The following is a 25,241-nucleotide window of genomic DNA, read 5'->3' as shown; positions in this document are numbered from 1 at the left end:
TTAGGATTCTTCCTAGTAAGGATGTATTCAAGTGAAGAATTGAAGTTGTTTATTCTTTCTTGCTGGATAATCAAAGGTCTATTAGCAGATGTCTAATGAATCACAACTACAGAAAACAGTGTGGTGGAATGCTGTAATACCAGACATTTGACTGAATGTTTGTGATTAAGTAGTGGTATACCTGTGAGTTAAAGAAAACAAGTTTTATGTCACTTATTCCCATTTGTTCAGTCTTCCACCTCCTTGACCCAATAGGAATATATTAGTGTTTTCTTCACATATAGAAAAGGATGATATTTCCTGTCATTTACTTACAAAGCATAGCTTGGATTTTTGAGAGATGCTTCTTCATTAGAAAAACAATAATACGAAATAATGAGGTGTGATGAGCTGTAAAAATTTCTGAGGGAGTTCAGCTGATATTAAGGAGCAGGTAACCTGGATGGTCAGTTCCCTGAAGCTGTGCCATAAAAAACAGAACATACTCAATACGATTAAGAGAAATGACTGATGGCCAGCCATCCTCTCTGAGAACAAAATGTCTGTGCACACATCTGACTGAGTCTGGAGAAAGAGACTGTTCTATGGTTATGGCAGGACAATGGACACATAGGAATTTGTGCAGGCTATTCCTTAAATCCTGATGTACAGCATAGCAGAGTTTGCTATGCGTCTTTTGTGTTTGGTTCTACTCAAGTAATTGTTCAAAGAGGAAATATTTCAGATTTCAAGGTCAACCACTCTGGTCGCATACTGTGTATGACATTAAGCAATGAGTCGCAGTACTTAGGATTTCACTGTTTGCTCTCATATGGCATGTGGCTTGAACAGCTTGCTCACTGCATGCTATTTTATAACTCTGTCCAATCTTCATATAAATATCCCCAATGCTAGGAATTTTTTTCTTTATAAGCCTGTTTTACAATATCTGCGTAATAAGATTTGTGCTCGAGCTGTCATTTCTGATTATGTTACTCTTTATTTATATAGCGTCATTTCTAGTGGTCAACAGAACGTGTCCGTGTGAATCCTAATGCATTTCCTTTTTAATGTAATGTATAAATGTCTGCAAAGAGATCAAGACAGCCATCCTACTTTGATTGTATGTTTTATTTCTGCCAAAAGGTTCAAATCGAACAAAAATGAAATATTCAGTGAGCATAACACAGATTTTTTCCAGAAGAAACAAGACCCATCAACTTCTTTTGAAAGATGGGTGAATGCTATTAATTTTAATACATTCTATATGTATCTTCATGCTTGACAATTGTTATTTAAAGATTTTGTTCTAGCTTATTGCTACACTTATGAGTACTGTGTCCAGTTTTGGGCCCCTCACTGTAAGAAATGCATTGAGACCCTGGAGCATGTCCAGAGAAGGGCAATGAAGCTGTGAGGAGTTTGGAGGACAGGGCTTATGAGGAGCAGCTGAGGGAGCTGGGATTGTTCAGTCTGGAGAAGAGGAGGCTGAGGGGAGACCTCATCGCTCTCTATAACTACCTGAATGGAGGCGGTAGTGAGCTGGGGGTCGGCCTCTTCTCCCATGTAACTAGTGATAGGATGAGAGGGAATGGCCTCAAGTTGTGCCAGGGGAGATTCAGGTAGGACATCAAGAAATGCTTCTCCAAGACAGTGGTCAGGTGGTGGAATGGGCAGCCCAGGGAGGTAATGGAGTCACCATCCCTGGAGGAGTTCAAGAAACATTTAGATGTTGTACTGAGGGACATGGTTTAGTGGGAGATATTGGTGATAGGTGGACGGTTGGACTGGATGATCTTGGGAGGTCTTTTCCAACCTTGGTGATTCTGTGAATCAGAACATTGGGTTTGCAGTTATAAAGTAGGGCCTCAGGCTCCTTGGTGAAACTTTTTCTCTGGAAACCAGTGAAAATCAACGACATAAATCCCAGATTTCCACTGGTCACATGCCAGAAGCAGCATGTATAGTGCTGAGAATGACATATAGTGCAGGATTGCCTCCGATCCTTTTGCAGTATTTGGTTCCCTGTCTGAATTTCTACCTCATTAAATCAGTAATTATCTGGGAGTGCCACACTGGGAGGAAGCAAAAGACCAGTGTCCCTTATCTGAAGGCTGGTAGTACATAGTATGCTCCCAAGAGTAAAGTTACTGCAGTGCACATCATCTAAAAGGTTCACCAAAGCTGTCATAAACTGATTGCTTGGTATGAATATGGAGAGGGAGGATTTAAGCTTCTGTGCACAGCTAGTCAGAAATGTCTGCCTAGTCTAGAAGAGTTTAAAAAAAAAATGCTGGTGCAAAATATTATAGGGTATTATTTTTAAGATTCTTAAGCAGAAAAAGTGATAGGTATTGTTCAGCCTAAGCCCTCTGATGCATGCTATTGTTAACATTAATTTTAAATCTTTTCAAAAACATCTTCAAAATGTCTATTAAAATATTTAATTGCAAGGTGCTTTTTCTTCTTTTCCTCCTTCATCACTCCCAAGTATATTGTTCTTTATCTCAGAAAAAGAAGCACTTCTGGCTTTGACAGCCCATCCAGGGAAGGGAGGCAATCATACAGTGCAAAAGGGTGAGAGCAGCAAAGCACTGAGAGTCCCAAGACTGGGAGGTGAACTTTCTCTTGTAGAGGAGTGGTAGGAGTTGGAGAAGGAACTGGTTTCTTCCTGTTCAGTACCTGAAAGCTTCAAGTTATATTTATTGATTTTAGTAGTTCTCAGTGTACCAGCACAGGGAGAAGTATTTACAAAGGAGATTCTCCAAGATACAAAGGGCATTTAAGTACCAAACTGTCATTGACTTTTAATGAGAAATAGATACTTTGGCGCTCTTTGGGACATTCAGAATTTCCCTTCATGTTATCCTCTTTCCACACTCATTGGATTGATTCTAAAAGATACAAAGCTTCCGTGCCCAGAGAGTTTCATCGCAGGACGCTGGAATCCTTTTCAGCAGGCACGGGGAGCTGGGAGGCAGGATCCTGTGGGGTGATGATCTAAGGAATGAAAGAGAAGGCAGGTTCTGAAAGATCTATCAGCACACAATGGCAGAGCATCCTTCTGCGTGGGGATGGTAGCGAAGTGGTTTGAGCTGTTACAGAAGGATCAGGAGCTCTTTTAGGAGTGGAAAATCTGAAGAAGTTGTACAGAAGCAGAGAGGGACACTTGGGAAGTTACAGTGAAGGCAGAGCACAGGCATATAAGGGTAAAATCAGAAGCTTAAGGAAAAATGTTTCTTTTAGCAACCAAGATGAAAAGCAGGGGAAGTAGTGCTAAAGTAGTGCTAGATTTACATCAGAAATAAGAAGACAGGAAATAAAGATTTAGTACTGGCCGGAGAAGTGACTGCTAACGGAAGTGTCCTGATAACCTGGTGACATCCAACCAGAGTGCAGAATAAAGGGCCAGGGCAGAGAAGAAACAGGCAGGAGTTGACTTGGATCTGCTAGATAGGTCAGGGCACAGGATGTGAGGAAGTTCTCTTTAGAAAGTACTAAAACCATTTTTGAACAAATAGCAATTATTTTTAACAGCTTGTGGAGCTCAGGGGAGGTCTCAGAACTACCAAATGCAGATACAGATCCTAAATATAAATGGAAAAACAGTCTAGTGTATTATTGACTGTACTAACAAGTTCTTGGAAAGATTCTGAAATTAATGAAAAAATCAATCCATAACACTCGGAAGGGGTGACTGAAATCAAAACAAAACAAGCGCTATGGATTTGTCAAAAGCATATTGTATCGGATCACTCTAATTAACTGACCTGCTGGGAAAGGAGGAACAAATAGTTATGGCATGCCGTGACTTCTGTGAGGACGGACCCTTGGATTTCCATGGCACCTGCAGGAGTCAGCGAGAGAAACGCGTCTGTAAGGCACACATGCAGCTGTGTGGGGGATTTATCTTAAGGGTAGCTGCAATTATTTGTCTGTGCCACTGGGACCTTGTGGAACAGGAGGACCTGTTCTCATCTTGAGTCTCTTCTCTATTGCAATTAGTGATTTGTCTGATGGAGGGTTTATAAAATTTGTAGGTGACGTGGGGCAGGGAGAGGAGTGCTGGAGGACAGGATTGACATAGAAGTTGTACCCAAAGCAAAACACTAAAACCCACAAGCGAAAGCAAAGGATCAAAATAAAGCTAGTTAGTAAAATCTCCTCATTAACTTGAACCTTTGGTAAAAGTTGTAACTTGAACCTGTCTGTGACTGCAGCACCGTTCTGTTTGTAGGCAAGGCCACTTCGTGCCGCCAGTAACACAATGTACAACAGCTAGCAACAAAAATAAGCACCTTGGCAAGGCAGTATGAGTTTATAAAAGGAATGTCACTTACATCATCTGCTGCGTGTGAATCAGGAGGGAGGAGAGCGGCGCGGTCCGCAGGGAGCCGCTGCTGGAGGCGAGCAGGGGCTGGGCTGGGCATGGCCAGGGCTGACTTCAAATATCTTCCTTCTTGTTGCCTTTCTTCCTTCTCTTATTTCTAGAACCTGTCGCAGGCAGGCTGCAAAGGTTGAGGTGTAGGTGTGATGCCTTTGGTGTGAGCTCGTCGGGGGTCAGAGAGAGAAGGGCTGTGGCCATTTCATGGCCTTTGGCATTGAGGCAGTGCATGTGGGCTCATGCCTGCCTTCCAGGGCAGCGTGCAGCTGGTGCAGAGAAAGCAGCATTAGGCCAATATGGCAGTTGGAGTTTGGTTTTTTTTTGTCTGTGTGTATGTTTGCATGTGAAGGAAATACACAACATGGCCATTATGCTTCAGGACAACTCCTCCTGTGTGTGCCATAAAACTGATGCTGGTGTGCATGTGGCCAGCAGAGCGTGTGCTCCTGAGAGGTTCTTTCTTAATGTGGAAAGGACAATGGCAGATGTGGGGTGACAAGTGTCTGCAGTTGGTGCAGCGTGGGAGCGCTGCACTGTGTGCTGCCGGCACTGGGCTGCCTGGTGCTGCTGGTGTGGATCAGACACTTCTGCCAGCTCCCTGGAGCTCCTTTAGCCAAACTGCTGGGAAGTCTGTGTTCCCCAGCCCAAACCTCCGGAAGGCCAATTTGTATTTACCCTTACTTAGCCAGTGTTGTTGCAGAATTCATTTCCCATCCCAGCGCTCATCTCTGTTGTGTTTGCAAAGAACAAATGTTTCCCCTGGAGTTGTCTTTTCTCCTGTAAAGCCAGCCTAGCCCTGTAGTGCCTCTGTTATCTTTAAGGTTCTGAGCTGGATTCTGTCAATCGTATTTATGTGAAATAAAACTTTACTGCACAGTTGGCTCTTTTAATGTCTATGGGACAGACGCAGGAGAAGCAGCCGATCGATAGGTCTGCCTCATGGCCCTGGAGTCAATAGGAATTTTATTTTTACATCATTGCATTTTGAACTGAACCCAGCAGCGGTGGGGATGGGAGGATCTGGCTTTGACAGTTTATAAAATGAAATCCTTACAGGCACTGAATTCATGTGGGTGAATTTGAGCTTGCAGGAAAACAGTTGAAACTCTGGCATTTTAAAATGTAATGCCCTTTTCTTATAGTGACAGGCTGAGATTTGGGCACGGTGTGGGGAAAGACGTGCTTTAGGAATGGTGCCAGGAGGGGCTGGTTCCCAGGTGCAGGTTGCATAGCCCTGGGAGGGGCCCTTGTCCCCAGAGGACACGCATTTCTCATTTACGCTTCAGGGATGTGAGCTGGGGGTGAGGCAGCGGGCTGGCAACCTCTTTCTTCTGTAATTGTGAGAAACTACAGAAAATGAGTTGAAAATCTGAGATCTTTCTCCAGCTCTCTAGATGTGGAGAAGAGGCTTTGAAAGTGAGAAAAGCCCAGCGTGAACTGCTTCCCCAGGGTGAGGGGCTGTCCCTGGCTAAAACGTGCAAGAGCCCAGCGCTGTGGGATGGGCACACAGACCCCACTCACCACTGGTGCATGGGAAATGGGTGCAAGAGGGATTAAAAAAGCCCTTAAACTTCAAAACTTTTAAAAAACCTTAAGCTCTTTTTTCTTCTGATGTTTCTAAGAGGGAATTTCTTGCCTTGATGCTGTGAACTGCCTTACGTTTTATAGTGAGAGCATGATAACAGGTAACTGACCTGAAAATGAAGGAGAAGAAATGTGATCTCATGTGGAATGAGATGTTTTATTTGGTAGAGATGCTGCCCTTATGTTTGATGAGGAGCCCCATGGTATCATTTTCAGTTTGGCATGAGCCTAGCACTGGCTCAGACATCCAGGCCTGCTGCTGGGCCTGCCAGGCGGTCCCACTACTGCTGCCTGTCTGCACTCTGTGCTGATGCTGGCATCCAGCATCACAGGCACGTGGGGACCTCTGCCTCCTGCACCCCACAAGTATTCTTGGCACGTCTGGGACTGAGCCACAGCAATCAGCACTGATACATCAGCAACGATCCTTGGGTTTGCCTGGGGAGGGGATACCTGTGCTGCCCTGGAAGCCCTGGCTTGGTGCAGCTGCACCTCGTGATCCTGTGGAGTCCTCTGTTGTGTCCAGGTGGACAGGGTGCTTTCACATAAAGGATCTGCAGAGGGGGTAATGCTGGAACAAGATCTGAGTGACACCAATGTTCTCACTTCAAATAATCGCATCTTACACAGACAAAATGATCTTTGATTGAAAACTAGCAAGACAAGTGGTAACTGGAAGTCAGTGCCATTCTTTTTAACGGTTCACTGAACCATTTAAAGCAGGTATTGGCTTTCATATCGTCATAAATTGTTATATGCAGTGAGAGTCAGACTGTGGGGCCGGGTGTTGATCTGCCTTTCTCGGTGGTGGTGGCAGGAGGCAAGTGAAGCTCCTGCCCTCTGCTCCGGGGTGAGATGGAGCTGAAGCAGTGCTGCTCCCCGGGGTTCTCCCTGCCCTCAGAGATCCTCCATGACCAGCTTGGGTTAAATTCTGTGTATCCCACTGTGGTGAGGCGGCCTTCATCCTGCCCGCACCACCAGAACATTGGCACCCTGAGTGATGAATCTCTGCCACTGCCCAAGCACCCCTAGAGCTGCAGCTGTATGTTGGGGCTGCGAAATGGGGGAGAAAAGCTCAGCTCTTCCTCTGCTGCACCATTCTGTGCGGGCCCCGAAGCTGGCAAGCAAAAATTTGTGTCTTTATCTGCAGAGCCTACACTTGGTAAACTCTGAGGCTTGAAACAAAAGGAAGATGGGGACTCAGGAAAGGTCTCTCTGTGTCTTCAGACTTAATCATCTGTGGAAATAAAAGTAGAAAGTTTGTTTATAAATTTAGTCCTTTCTTTTAATTGTGTGCTTAAACATAACCGTATTTCCAAACTTTAGGCCTATGGTTTATTTTAAAATTAAGCACGGCTTTTGGCAAATGCCTAAAACCCAGAAAAGGCAGAAAGAGAAAGGTGCAGAGCTGCCCCTACCTGCCAGCAGGAGCGCTACTCATTTGTGGGGTTTAAGTCATCTCTGTTTAAGCCAAGAAATGCTTAGATTTTTTTTTATTCACTTGTGTTTCATGTAAAATTCAATTCTCATTTGCTATGCTTTAAGAGCTACTGCTTACTGGAGAAAAGTCTTTGGTGTCATGAAAATAATGAACAATAGACAAACCTGAAAGTGAATTTTTAAGACTTTTAAATTTTGTCCTTGAAATGGCTGATGATGCCATTTATTTTTCATTTTCCTTTTCCTTCACTGCTACTGAAAGTACAAAGAGAACACCCTGAGAAGAAAAACCAAATTGTTTCTATGGGTATTAATTTATCTATTTTGTACAAATGAGCAAGAAAGCCAGGAGTAATTCTATGAAAATTGCCATTAAAAAAACCAAAACACAGTCATAAAACACAGTTTGAAAAGCCTGCAGTGGGCACAGCTGCGCTGCCAGCACAGCATGGAGCCAGGCTGGGGGGAAGGGCAGCAGGAACGGACTGAGCTGGGGCTGGGCTGCCATGCTGCCCATCTCTCCAATGCTGCCTCCCCACCATCTTTCACCTCCTTTGAGAAGCCAGGGGTTTGCTGTTAGCTGCTTGCGTCCTGTGTGGGCATGTTGGCACTGTGCTGTGTGTGGGACAGAGAGCCTGTGGCCCTGGGGTTGCAGGGCAGGGTCCTGCTGCCCCGGTGCCACTGCTGCCTGCTCTCACCCATCTGCACGTGTTGAAGGATGGAGGTGTCTGTGTGTAGGATGAAAATGTACAAATGTAATGGAAATCAGTATGGCTTCATTTTTCCTGTTGCAAGGAGAATTGAATTTCTCAGGCAGGTGGCACAAACTATAAAGCAATGTGATAAAAGTGACCTCAAAAAAAAAAAAATGCTTGGAAGAAACGCTGCCTGCTGCTTCCCTCATGAAAGCTGGCCTGCCTCCCCCTGCCTTGGCCAACTTCCATCCTGGCTGCAGCTTGGCTGTGTCAGCCTGGGCTTTGGTGCATGTGGATGGGAGCAGCCAGTCCAGGAATGAAGGTGCTGTTATTGGAGGGGAATGCAAGCTCAGCACTGCTTGGTGCACCACGCAGGGAGCAAACTGCTGTTTGTAGTGGTTCTCTGTTCTCCTGTGGAGCAGCAAAATGTGGGTACTTCTGTGGGGCCTCGGCAGCTGAGTTCCTCACGGCTCATACTTGTCAGTGTGTCTCTTGGTTGCATTTATTCCTTAATTATCCTACACTAAGAAAGTGATGAGTTCATGCAGTTGCTAATAGGGGCACCACAATATTTACCCTCTTTGGGAGAAGATATCTTGCCAAGTCCTCAATGGTATCACCTTTTCACTGTGAGGATATTACCTTATACAGGTTCTGAAATCTGCAGAGAATATATTTAAGTTCATTACGTATGCACAGTCCCCATCAGCCCACTGAGTTGATTATTGCTATTATTGTGACACTAATGTTTCTGTCAAATTTCAGTTTGAAATCTCAGTTTCAAAATCCAATTTAGGATTAGCATAGACGTTTCCTCACTTGTGATTGCAAGTGACAACTGGCGTGAAAATTGCTTTGAAAATTCTGGTTTTATGAATGTTGTCTTGCAGCACTTAGGAAAAAAAGATAGAAGACGATACCACTGTAAGAATTATTAAAACTCTACACAGTAAAAAAAAAAAAAAAGTCACCACGTTCCTTTTTAGAGCCCATGGCTCTGTGCTTCTGCCTGCAGAGCTGCGTGCTGCACTTCCTCCTTGCAGCAAGCTGCAGCTCTGCATGCCTGCAGGAATGCACTTCTGCCCAGCTGCTGTTGCTGGAGTTCTGAGTACATCAATATCCACGAAGCAATGTATCTGAGATGATGAAGAGGGCGGTGAAAAATTAAGTCCGCGTTGAGTTTTCTCCGGTAGCAAATTGGAGCTGTCACAGGCGCAGCCCCCAAATATTTTTTATTAGCTCCTGTTGTAGGTTACATTGAAGACATTTAATGCTGATGGAAATGTCATTATAATAGATTACATCACGGCTTATCTCAGCTTCTCATATGAGAAACATCCTTGTGATAATGTAGATGATCTTGACACTTGAGTGTACCCTTCAAAAGGCCACGGCTTATCCCAGAGATGGAGGTTCCTGTATGGAAACCCCAGGAAACTGACTTCTGTAATGGAGGATGAGGTGCAGAAGGACAGAACCCAGCCAGGACTGCGCGTACCCTGCTCCTGGGGGTGCCAGCAGGGGTGGTGTTACAGCAGCACCAATCTTGTAATCTTCGCCATCCCACGTGGCTGTTGTGAGGTGGTGCAGCTCAGGGGAGGGAGCTGCTGCTACGGCCTGAACCCCTCAGCTGAACTGGAGCTCCTCTGTCCTAGTTAGCTGCTGTTTGTTCTGGGAATAACAAATCAATAGGAAAACATCTGGCCCATTAAGAATTCATCCCCTTAAACGAATGCTTGCAACCCATTTTGTGTCAGTAAGCTGGATGGCACCTTCACTGCAAGGTCTGCGAAGCACAGTTCTTGTGCTTTCTCTCTTTGCAAAGCAGCATGTGCACATAGTTGGCTTTTGGCAGAATTGAACTTATTAAATATTTTGTACAGAAATATACGTCCACTTGTCCTCTGTGTGATCGTCACATCTCTGGAGCGCCAGTCCCATCTTTATCATGATTTGTATGACTACAATTGGACTAACACCAAAATACTAAAAGAAAGCCTGCTATCCAACAAGTTTTTACTAATTCGTGGGGCTCGATGTTCCTTCAAAATAGAGCACGAGAAGGCGAAGCTGCCATTAGCACAAACTGTGAATTGCAGAAATTCTGCACATCTGCAGCCCAGTGGCAGCTGGCGAGGGCCCCTGCACCATGCTGCCTCTGCTCAGCCCCCGGCCGGCTCCTCTCGCTGCTGGTGGGTCCCCCAGCTCACCAAGCTGTCACTGCAAGTGCTCTGGCCTCAGCTCCAGCCATGATGCGTGCTGTCAGTATAGAGGTCGGTGATGGTGAGCTGGAGGCATTTCTTCCCAGCTTTGAGTCCAACCTTTTATAAATTAAGCCTCAAAGTTCCCCTGAAATTCTGAATTGCAGACTGTAATTCTCTTTGGCCAGGCGCTCAAAGAGACTCAAACACACAAAGCAATCAAACCCAGCAGCTCTCCTTTTAAGTTGCTCCCCTGGTATGCACCCGCTCCCTGGAAGAATCGAATGCCTATTTCTAGCCCAACTGTGTTTAGTTTCTGGTCCTGTGTGTCTTGTTACACTTGTTAGCTTTGATTTTATGAGCTACCTACCCTTGAAAATGCCTTTTCCATGTAGGTTTTGAGTTTGGCCTTCTCTTGAATAAAGTAAGACAGAGATTCTCAGGGCGTGAGTCCTGAGGGTTTTGTAACTTGTTTGCTGAGCCCTTTTCTGAGTCTTTTCTCCAGGTCACATCACAGGATAGTCATCACATCTTCATGTGCCCCAGTCAAGCTGGCTGCAGTGCTCAGCACTGCTTGGTGCGCTGACAGAAAGCACGGCTTATCATACTGCTGGGAAAATCCTAATACAGACATCAATGGAGAGCATACGTTTTGGTCAGCTAAAGTGCTCGCGAGCTTCTGTCCCATAATTAGCTCAAACCTGTGGCTGGCCTCACAGAAGTGACAGCTCTGGTCCCTACTCGGGTGCCTGGGTCTGTACCCGCAGGGGGTGGGTGCTGTGCCCGTATTAATGCCCGCTTAGAAACGGCGGAGAAATGTGTCTGTAGGAACATCTTTTGCAGATATAGCTGAACAGCTTCACAGCTGGTTGAAACATTTCAGTGTTTTTAATTAAAAAAAAAAAAAGAAAAAGATTATTTTTCTAAAAGAATTTCACACTTCTCAGCCAGCAGCTGTGAATCTCTCATCAGGTTCAAAGGTATGTGTCTGAGTATGTGGCAGAGTGGAATCTTTATATAAGAGCACACAAAATGCCCGAGGAGAGGTCTGCAGAGATGTGGATAATTATGCTCACAATTAGTTCAAAGTGTTGCCATGTGCTCTCTGGCAAGGATGCTTCCAGCGCAGTCTGTGCAGTTCTCTCATTTCAGACGTAAAGCACGAGGCCTGTGGCTCTCCTTCTGCCAGCTGACAGGGAGAAGTGGCCGTACTTTGCTTTGGTGCTGGAGCGGCTCAGGGGCTCAGGCTGGGTTTGCAGTAGCAAGACTTTCCATTCTCTGTTGTGTTCACTGCTCTGTTAATCTTCCCAGTGTTCTCCGGGTTGTTTTTCCCTTTCAGACTTGGATTTACTTCCCTTTTTCTTGTAGATCATTGAGACTTTCTGGCTGGATTTTAGCAACCTTGAAATTTGGCTGCACCTTTGTTCTACTTTGGCTTCTCATTGTGTTCCGATTGGAAGCCAGCTCTTCCCAGCACTACAAAAACTGCTTTCCTTAATGGACTTAATTTCCTGCATTCATTTTTTGTTCCACCGCTTTTTATCAAGATGGACTAATCTGATGTGTTGTAAGTGTGCCTCCACCCATTCAGCTTTGATGTACTGAATGATAAAACCCATTAGGAAGTTATATCGTCATCTCTGAAACATGTACAGTTCTGTATTTCTGTTGCGTAGAAGATCATGTGCTCTTATTGCAGACATGTAGCAGATGGTCTAAAGGATACAGCAGACAACGTCCAGATAAATCTTGATCCCCAATAGTGCTGATGAATCATCTAATCCATCTCCTGCTGAGCAAGGTGAAAGGAATCCTGTTTCTGAAGGGAGCAGCTTCCCTCTCAGGCAGCCTGCACCGGCAGCAGTGAGTGCAGAGCAGAGGTGGGGTTGGGACAGGACAGCACACGGGGAGTGAGCTGGGAAAGGTGCAGCTTCAGCTTGGGTTCCAGCAACACCCCTCTTGCTGCCGGGAAAGTCAGAGACAGTTCTGCACTGGGAGGCTTTTACTGAGTTTTTAGAATTATTCTCCTGGGCCGATACAAGCCCAGCTTTGTTATGATCAATTGTCACTGCCATCCCAGTAACTAACCAAGTGGGATTTATAAGAAGGACCTTTTAGAGTTAGAGGTGAAGTGGAACACCTTGAGGTGACAGGCATGGTTTATCACTAGAGATCTTCTGTGCTGGAATAGCACACGTGGGATGCACGCGTGTGGATGTTTACCTCCAGAAGCATACCGGAATGCAGCAGTTCTGCAAGAAGTGTGCTAGGCTGTGTGTTCAGATACAGGGCTATTTCTTTTACTTTGCATCAGTTTTCCTATGTTCTTACCTTCTTTCAAGTGCTTCTAATGTGCTTTAATTTTATTGATACAAAGCTAATGAACGGTGCATGATTTGTGTGGACGAGAAGAATCACCTCCATCCCTTCCTCTTTGATTCACCATTACGATGCTTTAGTGACAGGCCATTAAGCCTCCTTCTCTCCTTTTCCGGAGAGAAAGCCAGGGACCGGGGACAGGGCAGTCCAGCATAACAAACCCTAGCATCAGCAATAATATCACAACTGAGATTTTTTAATATGTACTTTACTAATGCAAATATTTGATGTTGGCATCTGTCCCTGTTTTTTTGTTGTTTGCGTTCAAGGAGAGCTTTGCACGAGGTCTCTGATGCTGATGTGCGCAGCAGGCATGGCGAGCAGAGCGGCTGCGGGCGGGGAAAGGGAGAGCCCCCAGGGCACCTGAACGTGAGGGTGGGAAGCAGGTGTTGAAATGAAGGATGCATCTCCTAGGCTCTGCGTTGACATTTCCAGTCGTTCCGCCCCGTGTGACAAGCGGTGCAGACCCCCGTCGTGGAGTGGGTATGGCACATCACTCCTGTTTCACAGGATGCCCCTCCGTGTTCCTTCAGGCTGCGTGCCTTTGGGTCGCTTTGGCTCGTCAAAATTGTCAACAAAAAGTGCAGGCTGGTGTGAGCGACGTTGAAATGCTTGTGTTGCCTGAATTGACACACATCCTGTTGCTGTATTTAACTCATGTTCAAAGAATTGCAGATCTTTCAGAACATGTAGAAATGGTGATGCTAAAGGGTCCAGACTGTGCAGCCTGCTGCTACCTTGAGGCTGATACTGATAAATGATATCAAACAAAAAAATAGAGAGGCATAAAGACAGCGTTTTCCATTGGTATGATCTGCGAGCTCTTGTACTGGCAGACATTTTTCCAAGCAGTTTTTGAGAACCATATGTTCCTTAGCATTTCTGCTCCTGACATTACCCGAGGCTGGTGCTGCCTTTCCAGGCTCCCTGGCAAACCGTGTGAAGTCACCACATCAACGCGCAGCGATGTTAGATGTTATTTCAGAGCTGTCTCTCCGAGCACTCCATAACTTACTTGTAATCTTGTGTTGCTGCTTGATGGAATGTCACAGGGGATGTGCAAGGAGTCCTGGCCAGCAGAATTGCTAATTCAGTTACCGCGCTCCTTGTAGTCCAGGCAAGCCAGGCCAAGAGTCACCGGCTTGGTGCAGGGAACGGTGTCACGGCAATTAGCATTTTATCCAGCTTATTGATCCCACCGAAAAACTGGCATCGGCGTTTGGACAGGAGCAGCCCTTTAATTTGCAAACAGATGCCTCCACCAGCTGCTTTCCGCGTGCAGATGTCACCGCTTCGCAGCGCTGATGGAGAGGTCGCAGCAGGGCCGGGATGTCAGGCTGCTCACGTGGGTTGTCGGGTGCACTGCGCCTGCGGTGTGTTTTTATGTGCTCTGCCACTAGCAGGGCTTGCTGCAGCTCCGTGTTAGCAAACGTGTTTTTCTAGGGTCTGTATAGATGTGGTGTGCATTTCAGAATAAGCAGTGCTTGTCTGTAGGGGCAGACCTTGGCACAGAGCGTGAGCAGACAGCTCCTGTCGCGGAGCAGAGCACGTCCAGAGACCCGTTCCAGCTGAACGAAGCCATGGTTCTGTGCAGGACTGGCAGGCTCCAGCCGAGGCACTGGGCAGGGCTGTGGCCGTGGGTCTTTGAGCTGGTAACACTGACTTCCGTTCCTCGTATTAAATTCCCATGTCCTGTTTTCCTGGCGTGGTAATAGGATGCATTTTTAGGAATCTTTTTGCTTTTCAGTCTTGATTTTTCAGTGAGTTTTAGTGAAATGAGAATTTAAATAAGTTATTCCTTTCTACCTTGCTGATTATGTTTCCGTTTTAAAATTTACTTATGCTTAATGAGGGATCGTGTTTGCATCGGATGAATTTTCTCATCGGTTATTTTTTCCTTTGGAATCAAACAGTTCTATTTTCATAGTCCACATGCAGCCGTGAGCAGGTTGTCACCTCCTGCAGCGCAGTTCGTGGCGTTTCTGTTTGCAGACTAGAACGATACTTCTGATATGAGCCCCTCTGCCTGCAGAACTTTCTCAGAGAGTTTTGCTCAGCATCGTTTTCAGCTTTTCAAACCACAAATACACTGCACTTTTTCCTCCTGACCTGTCCACAATGATGTCACCCAGCAGTGATGCAGTTGGGCATATTGGGAGATCATTACTATTTTCACCCATCTCTCAGAAGGTTTTCTTCTGCAGATGCTGTGAATTATGTCTGAAGCTTGCACTTGAAATAAAAGCAGCCACTGTGCTTTACTGCCAGCAGAAACAGGAATGTGATTTGCATGTCTGAATAAACAAATCTGTTACGCGTAATAACTCCTGTCAAACAATGCATCGCCTATGCTGATTTTCAGCTAGCCGTTTCAATTTAGTGATAAATTGAGAGCTCACTCCTGGAAGGGTGTTAGGATTTGGAGTCTCTGCTGTGCCTGGCTGGAGGGCTGAGCCGTGCCACTTCAGCACTTCCCCTCCTGCACAAAGAGGAGGAGATTCCGCTGTATATTAAAGCGCTGTTTATGTGGTAAATGTGATAAATAATACAAAATTTGCCAATGCGTGTCTCCGTGAAAGTTTGCTTGCATGGATTTAGAAACAGGGGATAACTGCAGAGCTCATTTTTCACATCCGTTGATTAGTTCTCTCTCTTTTTTTTTTTTTTTTCCACTGTAACACTTCTTTATTGAGAGAATACAATAGAAACCAAAAGCTCCTGCCAAGCTGTGGGCTCGTTGCTTCCACCAGCAGAACGTCCCCGTGGGTGGGCCTGGTGCGGCACACGGCGTGCCTTGTCTGGAGGTCACCTGGGAGGAGGAGGAGCCCATTTTACACCTTTCCTCCCTTCTGTCTTGGAGATACTCCGGGATATTCACACAGTTGTTGTTTACCAACCAAGAATCTCTGTTTTCATTTGAAACAAACTAGGAAGCCTCTGCTGCAGTGTTTTCATGCCGAAACGGCACATTTCCAGATTTTGTTGTCATGCACTGTGTAGTAATGCCAAGGAGAAAAAGAAGCATGAAGAAATTACCCAGCGGAACAGAAGAAACTCTTTCACTCACATCAGTTTTGACTGAAGGTGAGAGGTGGTGGAAGCAAGGCAGTAAAAGCTAATTCAAAATATTGCTGCAGAGGGTAACCCCCAGCTTTGTTTTCCTGCTGAGGTAGTATACCTCCTTCCAATAAATTGATATTTCTAAAATCTTAACCCAGTTGATGTGTGGACAGCAAACTAATTGGAATGAAAATCCTTCTGAACTGAACAGTCTAGAGAAGAGAGAAGAGCATTCCCTTGCAAATGAGCTGCAGATGGTTTGAAAGGCGTGGCCTGGTTGGACAAAGAAGGCAGAAATTTCTTCTTCAAATGCTGACTTTGGGGAATATCCCCCAAATGACAGTCTTGGCAGAGGGCAGTGGTTCAGCACATGCCTGCTGTCATATTTGGGCTAGTCAAAATGGGGCATTTGGCATCAATGGGTCAAAGTACACCCTGTGAGTTTCAACAGGGCTGAATGTTGAGTCCTGCACTTTTCACAACAGCCCCAGGCAATCCTACAGGCTTGGGGAGGAGTGGCTGGAAAGCTGCCTGACGGAAAGGGACCTTGGTGTGCTGATGGACAGTCAGCTGAATATGAGCCAGCAGTGTGCCCAGGTGCCCAAGAAGGCCAATGGCATCCTGGCTTGTATCAGGAATGGTGTGGTGAGCAGGACTAGGGAAGTCATCCTGCCTCTGTACTTGGCATTGGTGAGGTCCCACCTCAAGTACTGGGTTCAGTTCTGGGTGCCTCAGTACAGAAAGGACAGGGAGGTGCTGGAGCAGGTCCGGAGAAGGCCAACAAGGCTTGTGAAGGGCTTGGAGAATATGTCCTATGAGGAGCAACTAAAGGAACTGAGGCTATTTAGTCTGGGGAAGAGGAGACTGAGGGGAGACCTCACGGCTCTCTTCAAATACCTGAAAGGTGATTGCAGTGAGAGCAGGGCTGGTCTCTTCTCACTGGTGACAGTGACAGGACAAGGGGAAATGGCCTCAAGTTGCGCCAGGGAAGGTTTAGGTTGGATATCTGGAAAAACTTCTTTACAGAAAGGGTTGTGAAGCACTGGAACAGGCTCCCCAGGCAGGTGGTTGAGTCACCATCCCTGAATGTGTTTAAAAACCGTTTGGATGTGGTGCTCGGGGACATGATTTAGTGGTGAGTTGTTAGAGTTAGGGTAGCATGGTGAGGTTGCGGTTGGACTTGATGATCTTGAAGGTCTTTTCCAGCCTGAGCAATTCTATGATTCTATTTCTTCCATTTCCTGGGAGGTGAAGAAGGAAATCTGGTATTCTTCCATTAAGGGACATTTAAAAGCTAGCAAAGACATGATGTTTCTTTCATTTTTTCCTCTATTGATTTATGGAATTTGACTGCAGCTTCCCACCTAAGTGAAACAAATGATTTCTGGACAATAGAGTAACGAGCAGGCAAATAGCATCCCTTTTTGCCTACTGTGTCCTTCCTCCGCTCTTCTCTTGACTAAATGACAGTCTCATGGTGTTGTCTTATACAACATATGTCTTGTTTATCTTGTAAGTTAATAGTATCAAAAGGGTGATTGACAATTCCTTTTAAGTAATTGGTTATTTGAAATTAAATGCAATCAAACCGAAAACATACTTTACACTGAAAAACACTGCTGGAGAAGCTACCCCAGAGCATGTACTGAGGAAAGGGATCGTTGCTGAAGCCACCAAGTCTGCTCTGCGGCATCGAGTGGGGTGCACGGGCACTGCACGGCTGAGCTCTGTGTTGGAGTGGGGGCTGTGCTGCTGTTCATCGCTGCTCAGCTCTGCAGCACATCGTGTCCTGCTGGTGCGCTCTGTGCTGGGCTGGCACCGCGTCCCTGCCGGGAGAACTCCTGTTCTGTCAGTGAGGTGGAAGAAGGGGGGCAGAAAGGGAAATATTATTGTTTCCATTTCATAGGTGGGATGCAGGAAATTAGAGAGCTTCAAGTGTAGGAAAATAGAGCACTTACGCCTCTGCTCGGTATTAGTCAACACAGTACCACCGCACCGTTCCGTAAGCAGACAAATCCAATCGTTGGTTTTCTACGCTGTCATAGAGTATAGTAAAGAGGTGAGATGAAAACCCAGCCCATTCAGATCCCACTGTGCAATCAGCCAGTGGCTGCGCGTGTCCCTTGGCACCTCTGAGGCCGTGTGCTCCAGCGGGCAGGCAAGAGCTGCTGCATGATGGCTGCTGGGTCTGGGCACTGCGCCGTGCTTCCTTGGCCCCAGGGCTGCAGCCAGGAGCAGCAAGCGGGGCTCACCCCGGGGAGCTGAAACTCATGAGCAGATGAAAGGCATGGTTATGGGGAGCCCTGCAGGAATGACCTCCTGAGAGTGTACTGCCATAGGCTGGTGCAATCCATCACTATGGGATGACGTTATTAATAAGGAGTATAAACAACACGCTAGCTCATCGTGATTGATAAGACAATAAAAATCTTATAACAGCTTCTGAGGTCTTGCTGCTGTTGTTAATTATAGTCAAGCAATTCACTGCAAACTGCTCTCTGTGGGTGACGGGAGCTTGCCCTCTATTGAAAGGCGAAGCCAGCGCACGGGTGTTTATTTCTTTACTGCTTAGGAGGCACCAAACAAGTGAAGTGCTGAACCGTTTTCATTCAGGGAGGAGGAAAGTACACGAGGATCCTGCGGGCTTGGAATAATATTCTGTGCAGCTATCAACCGAAACCAGCCGTGCATGGGAAGGCCACGTGCCTGGCCGGCAGCCCCCCCTGGGGCCGGGTCCTATGGCAGCTGTGCTCTGGGGGGGCCGGGGCATCGCAGCCCCCACAAAGCCAGGGGCGTCTTTCATTGCTTGTCTCTGTTATGGCTTAAATAATGCAAAGGCAAGCAATAACAGTAGTAACTTAAAGTTTAGTCATAATAATGGTACTTAGTGTGTGCGTTACTATTTCTATCGCATCTACTTAAAACTTTTTTTTTGCAAAACCTGCAAGCTTTTTTTTTTGTTTTTAAATAGACGTGTTTGTTAAGCACATACTTTGTGAAGCTGCTTTACATAAAAGCACTTTACACATGCTCTGTGAGCTATTCCTGGGGACCATTTTTCTGAAAATACATTTTTCTGTTGGTGCTTTTAGACCTCCAAGAACATTAAACCGAGAACAGGTCGTTAAGCAGATCTGCTAGATGTCCTTGTTCCAACAGCAGTCACGTGGGAGGAGGTTAAAATAGGTGGCAGATTTTGGTCTCTAACACATTGCTGTACTCTGAGCTGAAGCCTGGGGACGGAGCAGGGCTGCCCAGACACATTTGTTCATTTACACAGCGAAGCAGCAGGAGTGTATTTAGGAAACAGAAGAACCAGGTGCATCTGACGTCCCGGCGCTGGCTGTTGTTTCACCAGCTGCGTTCTCTCTCCGAAGGCTCTGATCTCTGGGCCCTTCCTGGCAGAAAGCACAGACTCTGGCAGAGGGTGTTTGCTTTCCCCCACCGAAGACCTCAGCTATTCTCTTAGCAATGCTTGAGCCCTCTGAATGCCCAGCAATGTGTTATTCTAGCTAAACATACGGTTGCTATAACTACCAGCCAAGGTGCCTCCGACATCCTCTGTACCACGGCATGTGTGCCTGATCTAGCGATGAGCTTTTCTCCTAAATTCCTTCTTCTGCTGCTGGATTTTATCTTTCTGCGCGCTGTTCAGAATTATAGTGCCTTACTGGTTACCTGCCACACGGAATACGTGTATGTTTTCTTTTAATTTGAGATTGGATGGTATAGGACTGTCAGGGGATAAATGAATAAATTAGGGAATAAATCAGGCATTATGAGCTTGAAGTAAAAAAATAATAATAAATTAGAGGATAAATTGGACGCAAAGACATCAGCAGCGCTCTGTCATCTTTGTTGGGAAAAACGTGGAATGAATGGTGCTGGATTCTTTTGTTGGGGTAATAGTGCAAAGAACTGCATTTGCACACACCACATTTGCAAACGCCAAATCCTTTTGTGCTTTGCACATCACTTAGGGGCCTGAAAATGAAACAATAATTTGATTTTTATAGAAGAGAGGGAAACTTGCTAACAATTGTGAGTGCACCTGGAGTTGCACACTGGGCTCTGGGACTGCTTTCCTTGGGCTTGTTGTTCGGACAAGTTCCATTTTCACCTGCCAGCAGAAACACTGGGAGCATTCCAAAAACAAACAAACTGAAACCAAATGGCAGTTACTCATCCAATTAGTCACCAAGGGCACCACGATAGCAATGTTTACATAGATTCTCAGCATATGACTGATTTTGAGGGACTTAGGGATTGTCATAGAGTTAATTCATAGTCATCTGCTCTCTTTGTTCCAGAGCTTTGTTTGTCACTGGCTCAGGTTTCTGGATTGGAGTCACACCAGTTACTAGGAATTTGTAAAAATATTGACAAATCTGAGACATCTTTCAAATGTGACAGTTTGCACAGCCAGATCCTGATGTTTTACTGTTTGCTGTAGTCCTCTTTAAAGGCTTTTTTGTTCATGTGGATTTGGACATGGGCATGGATGTGGGCATGGGCCTTTCTGTAGATTATTATTAAACGGTATTCATTATTGTTTCTCAATCACTTAGTATTTCTAGTGGTCTTGGACACTTTTTCTTGGAAGAAGGTGGGAATGCAGACCTCTGTCTTCAAACTTGACTTGAATACGTGCATTGCTGTGTGTGTTACTCTTCTCAAGATGCTCCATTTGTACTGAGTCCATTTTCATATGTCGACTCTTGTTTCTCCAAGCCGCCATTCAGCAGTGTGAATCTGCACGTGAAGTTCCTGCCTTAGGCTGCTTTTGTGCTTTTTTTTTTTTTTTCCTGTATTTTTGATGATCAGCTTTGGAACTTGCCTTCAAAGTGTGTTAGTAATGATTTGGGACCCCTAAAAATGTAAGTGAGAGAACCACGGCCATGGCCTAGAGTAGAAAAGCTCCCGGGCGCTGATCCCTGCTGCAGGGATGCTGTGCAGGTGGCGGTCCCTTGTCCTGGCTGGGACCTCAGTGCTCCCCAGGTGCTGCTGCAGCCTCAGCCCAAGGGCCACTGGGCAGCTTCTGAAAGCCTTGCTTCTGGCAGCCTGGGAAAGGAGTGCTGGTGGAGCGGCAGTGCTGCAGGCCATTGTGGGACGGCATGCAGAGGGATGGGAGTTTGTACCTGCAAATAGTATGGTAGAAATGAGTAACGTGTCAATAAGAGAAATTCCCAGAAATGAAGATGTCGGTGTGGAGTAACACCTACTAGAGATGCTTATTGTGACAGGACAGTCATTCAACAGCATTCCGCACTGCTCAGCACACCTCGGCTTACAGATTTGCTTGTTTGTTCATGCACACATTCAGAGTTAAGCTGTCAAAATTGTCAAACTGTGGGAGCCAGGCGGTGGCAAACGTTTTTAATGCTCGACGAAGCATGCAATCAGAATTATACAATGTGAATGCGGTCTTTCTTGGGATAAGTAAATAAATGCATAAAGAATGCCTTTATGTGTAATTCAGTTGTTCCTAATATTTGTTTGCGTGGAGGATAATAAAGCGTAATCATTGTTAAATTCATGAATGAAGTTAATCCCTGGCGTCTGTCACAAGTTTGAAAGCATCTGAATCCAAGGCTCGATTGTGTGTCCTGCCTGGAGCTGCAGCCCCCAGAACTGCTCTGAGCAGGGCTGCAGGCTCGGTGCTGTGCTGGGCAGGGGCCCGTGCTGCCGTGCTGAATGGGGCCTGGAGCTTCCCCAGCAGGATGATGCGAAAGGTTTTCCTCCTCTACGGGGTGCTCCTAGGACAGGGACTTTGACCTCAAGCTCTGGCACAGAGGTGCAGGTGGTGGCGTGTTCTGGGGGCTCCTGCCATAGACCCCAGCCCTTTGTGATGGCCTGAGAAATGAGGACCACTGTGGCTTCTGAGCCTACAAGGGATCCCCAAAACAAGACAAGCCGCTCATCCTTCTGTGAAGGATGTGTGCTTCTCTCAGATCACTTTCCTTGATGAGGAGTGGTGCAGCCTGGGGGAGAGAAGGGTTGGTGCTTTGGGGGAAACTTTGATGAGAAAAATGTGGTTTAGAACAAATATACGTGCCTTGGAAGAATCTGCATCCCGTTCTCGCCTTAGGTTGGGCAGCACCCACCCCAGCTCACTCCCTGCGTTCCTCTGCATCCAGATTGTCTGCTTGTGGATAGAAATGGCTTATTAGTGCTTGCCATCAGTTGCTCTCATTCAGAAAAATGCAACAACTGCTGAAATTAAACTTTAAAAATTAGCATGCAAACAGTAATCTTCTCACAGTGACTTCAGATTTGCTTATTACCAACGGGGTTTCTGTTCTTAAGCATTTTCAAACAGCGGACTTCCTTTTGAAAAAGCCTGCATTGGGATTTCACGATTGACAAGAAATCCTGGCTCTAGCAGAGGCACATCTTTACAACATTGTTTGACTTGCACCGAAGATTTGTTATCTGCTTTTTCTTAACCTTTGGTAAGAAATACTTCAGTAAGCTGAACAATAGCATTTTCAACTGTTTCATTTACTGTTCTTAATTTCTAACCCACAAATATCCAGATGGTCATAGATATTGAAGTGAACCAACTGGAGCAATTAGAAACCCCAGATACCTTGCAAACTCCTGTTTGGAATAAATACCAACCCTCTGAGGTTCAAAGCAGGTGGCTCATTTCTGTTTCATCATTTTTCATTTTTGTTTACCTCTGTACTCTCAGACACTGGCCAGGAGTGAAATTGGAACAGCTAGAAATGCCATCAGGAAATGGTCTAGAAAAAAAAGAATTGCTAAGAGTTACCATCTACTTGCATAAATCTCACCGGTAATTCGCATGTGCAAATGATAATGAACATGGTAACATTTATAAAGCTTACTCTAATGAACAAGTTACCTACAGAAGTACTGTGCAAATGTGAGCTTGTACTTGCTCAGAGGAAATAAATTATCTGGAGTCTCGGTCATGCTACCCCAAATGGTCCCGACTCCACTGAAACTCTTCTGTGCTTCCCTCTGAGCATGCCCCTACCTCTGGACGTGGTACTGACACCAGGAGGTGTCTCACACACTGATGGTGTCTGTGCACCTTGGGCCATTCTGTGTTGGAATCTGGGCCCATTCTGGTCTCAAATAACTGTCAGACAGGGAAGTTACTGGTGGCTCAGCAGCTGAGCTGCCCTCACGAAATCTTCCCCCTTCACCCATGTAGTAAAAGTCTGTGAATCCTAACATCACTTTGTGCAGTTCTTAACTGAACAAATAGCACTCTGAGCAAATGCTTAATTGATTCAGTGAAGTCCGTAAAGGCAAAAATGGTTTACTGAAACCATTTACCTATCCGTTGTTTTCTCCTACATTTACATTTACAAATACTGTATTTAGAACTGCGATGCAGATGCTGCTGAAGGATTTAAGTGAGCTAGAATTTTGTATGCTAGCCAGAGGAGAAATCTTAGGTTGTGCAAAATGAGCACAGGAGGGGTGATTTTCTTCATATTAATTAAGTTATGGTCAGCTAAATGCAGATGGTTGAATGTATGCACTGTTCAACTTCCACAACTTCTCCTTGCTCTCCCAGGTACTGAGGGAGATAGTTTCCACACCACAGTTAAATCGAATCTTGCTGTAATGGTCATGGGTGTAGTTAAATCCTGGGCTGCTCTGCGTGTAGGTTTATGTATACATCTATTTTTATGTATATATGCAAGTCTGTTCCTGAGGTCTGTGCTTTGATATTCTCATGTGAGTATGTACCCAATGTACTCAATGTGACTACGAACCCATAATCATATAGATTATTGAACAGAAACAACACTAATGCGTAATTAAGAGAAAGTACAAATCTTTCCTTGGCCATTATTTATTTCTGATCATTTCTATGTACTGAAAGAACAGACTGGCTCATTCAAGAGCAAAATTAGAGAGTAGTTATTTGACACCACGCAATTTCCTGCTGGGGAACATTGCGTGTCGGGTCATTTGGTCAACAAGTCAAGGCTGAACTGAGCAAAGGCAAGAGCATTGCTGGGGGCTGCCTGAAATGCCGATGGGTGTGGGTCTTGGTCTCATCACCAGAGCTGGCTTGCTATCGTGGTCCATGGAAGCTGACCGCTGGGGACCTGAGATGTGTGCAGAGCTACGTGTGGGTGCTTGTGGTATTTCCTCTGGAAAGGGAAGATCCCATTCCTTACATGTTTGGTGGTTCTTCTGTGGCTTTTTGATATACAATACTAGAATGGCCACAAAACCACGTTGATTTCATTCTTTTTTTTCTGTCCCAGAGGCTGTCTAATTAATCATGCCAGCATTAGCCCGTATCAACAACTGATACACAGTGTGATCAGCCTGTTTTGTCTCACTGCAGACAGCGAACAAGTTTCATGATGAAAAAACAGATTTTGCATTGTCTTGTTGGAAAAGATGTATTTATCTTCCTCCTGGGTAAACTTCTTTTCTCGTGACAAATAAGATTCATAACAGGCTATCGGCTGATTTTATGGTTATGGTAATTAATGCAAAATTACGTGGTCAAAAAAGTTTGGTTTAAGTGCTAGATACTGCTGACTGACTGATCCATAAGAAAAAGTTGGGAAAACAGTGGAAAATATGAGAAGTGTCAATTTAACCCAGTTCAGTATCTACACGTCTAAAATTATATATTGTAGCAATAACAAGAACTATAATAAAACTGTATATCTGTTTACACGAATTCATTGTAGAATCTCAATGCATTTTATAAACACCAAAGAAGGTTTTTGCTGCTGGGCCAGCCAGCACTATTATCATTATTGTTATTATCACCATCATCATTCTTCCGCTGGAAAGCACCAACCATTGTCCTGACTTGCAGGGCCGCCCTCCCCTCTTCCAGCAGCTTTGTGTCTGAGCAGTGATGAGCGCTTGCTTTTCAGCACACGGACAGCAATTTTTTCCAACGTGACCTCGAGATCTAACAGCACTTCAGGCGTGCACATCTCTCTGAAGCTATATGATCCATTGAAGATTAAGTAACACGCCTAAATACTGGTATGGTGCTTTAGCAATTACTGCTCTTGCAAAACTGCACCATGTGAGTCCAGAGGGTAACACAAAATTATACTCCAGAGTAAGACAATGAGAAATAATGGACGTAACAGAAGTAGACAAGCTATTAATGCCCATGTTAATATTCGTATTACCACTTAATTCCCTAAGTAATCTTATTTACTTGGTGATACTTTTCAGGCAATATATTAGTACTAGTAACCTTACCCTTCAGTAGATGATAGTTTAAAACTAATTGGACCCTGAGATGAACAGCCCTACTCCAGTGAAACAGCGTGAGGAGCGAGGAGCTTGAGGCGGTACTGCCTTTCCTGACCATGAACAAAGGAATTTTATTATTATTAATGGAAATATATTATTGTGGGAGACTTTTCCTGTGAATATACCTACTGTGGGCCTCCAGTAGAGAGAGGAAATGCAGTCAGCTGCCTAGAGAAGTTGTGGTGCCTTCTTCTATGGAGACATTCAAAACCTGCCTGGACGCCTTCCTGTGTAAGCTGC

The 25,241-nt window shown here is 45.4% G+C and overlaps 2 long non-coding RNA genes across 2 annotated transcripts in view; one reads left to right on the top strand and one right to left on the bottom strand.

The window, feature by feature from the left end:
* The window catches only part of LOC110405086, a 142,736-nt gene that overhangs the window by 38,423 nt on the left and 79,072 nt on the right, over window positions 1–25,241 (top strand). The window lies entirely within an intron of this gene.
* Window positions 1,523–4,358, bottom strand: LOC110405089. The gene is made up of 3 exons (XR_002442680.1): window positions 4,320–4,358; window positions 3,750–3,826; window positions 1,523–2,979 (listed from the first exon to the last, which is right to left on the bottom strand). It is a non-coding gene; the product is annotated as an uncharacterized LOC110405089 (long non-coding RNA).

Source organism: Numida meleagris, chromosome 11 (assembly GCF_002078875.1).
Source record: "Numida meleagris isolate 19003 breed g44 Domestic line chromosome 11, NumMel1.0, whole genome shotgun sequence".
Classification (NCBI taxonomy): Eukaryota; Metazoa; Chordata; class Aves; order Galliformes; family Numididae; genus Numida; species Numida meleagris.
This window is presented reverse-complemented; position numbering and strand designations above follow the sequence as displayed.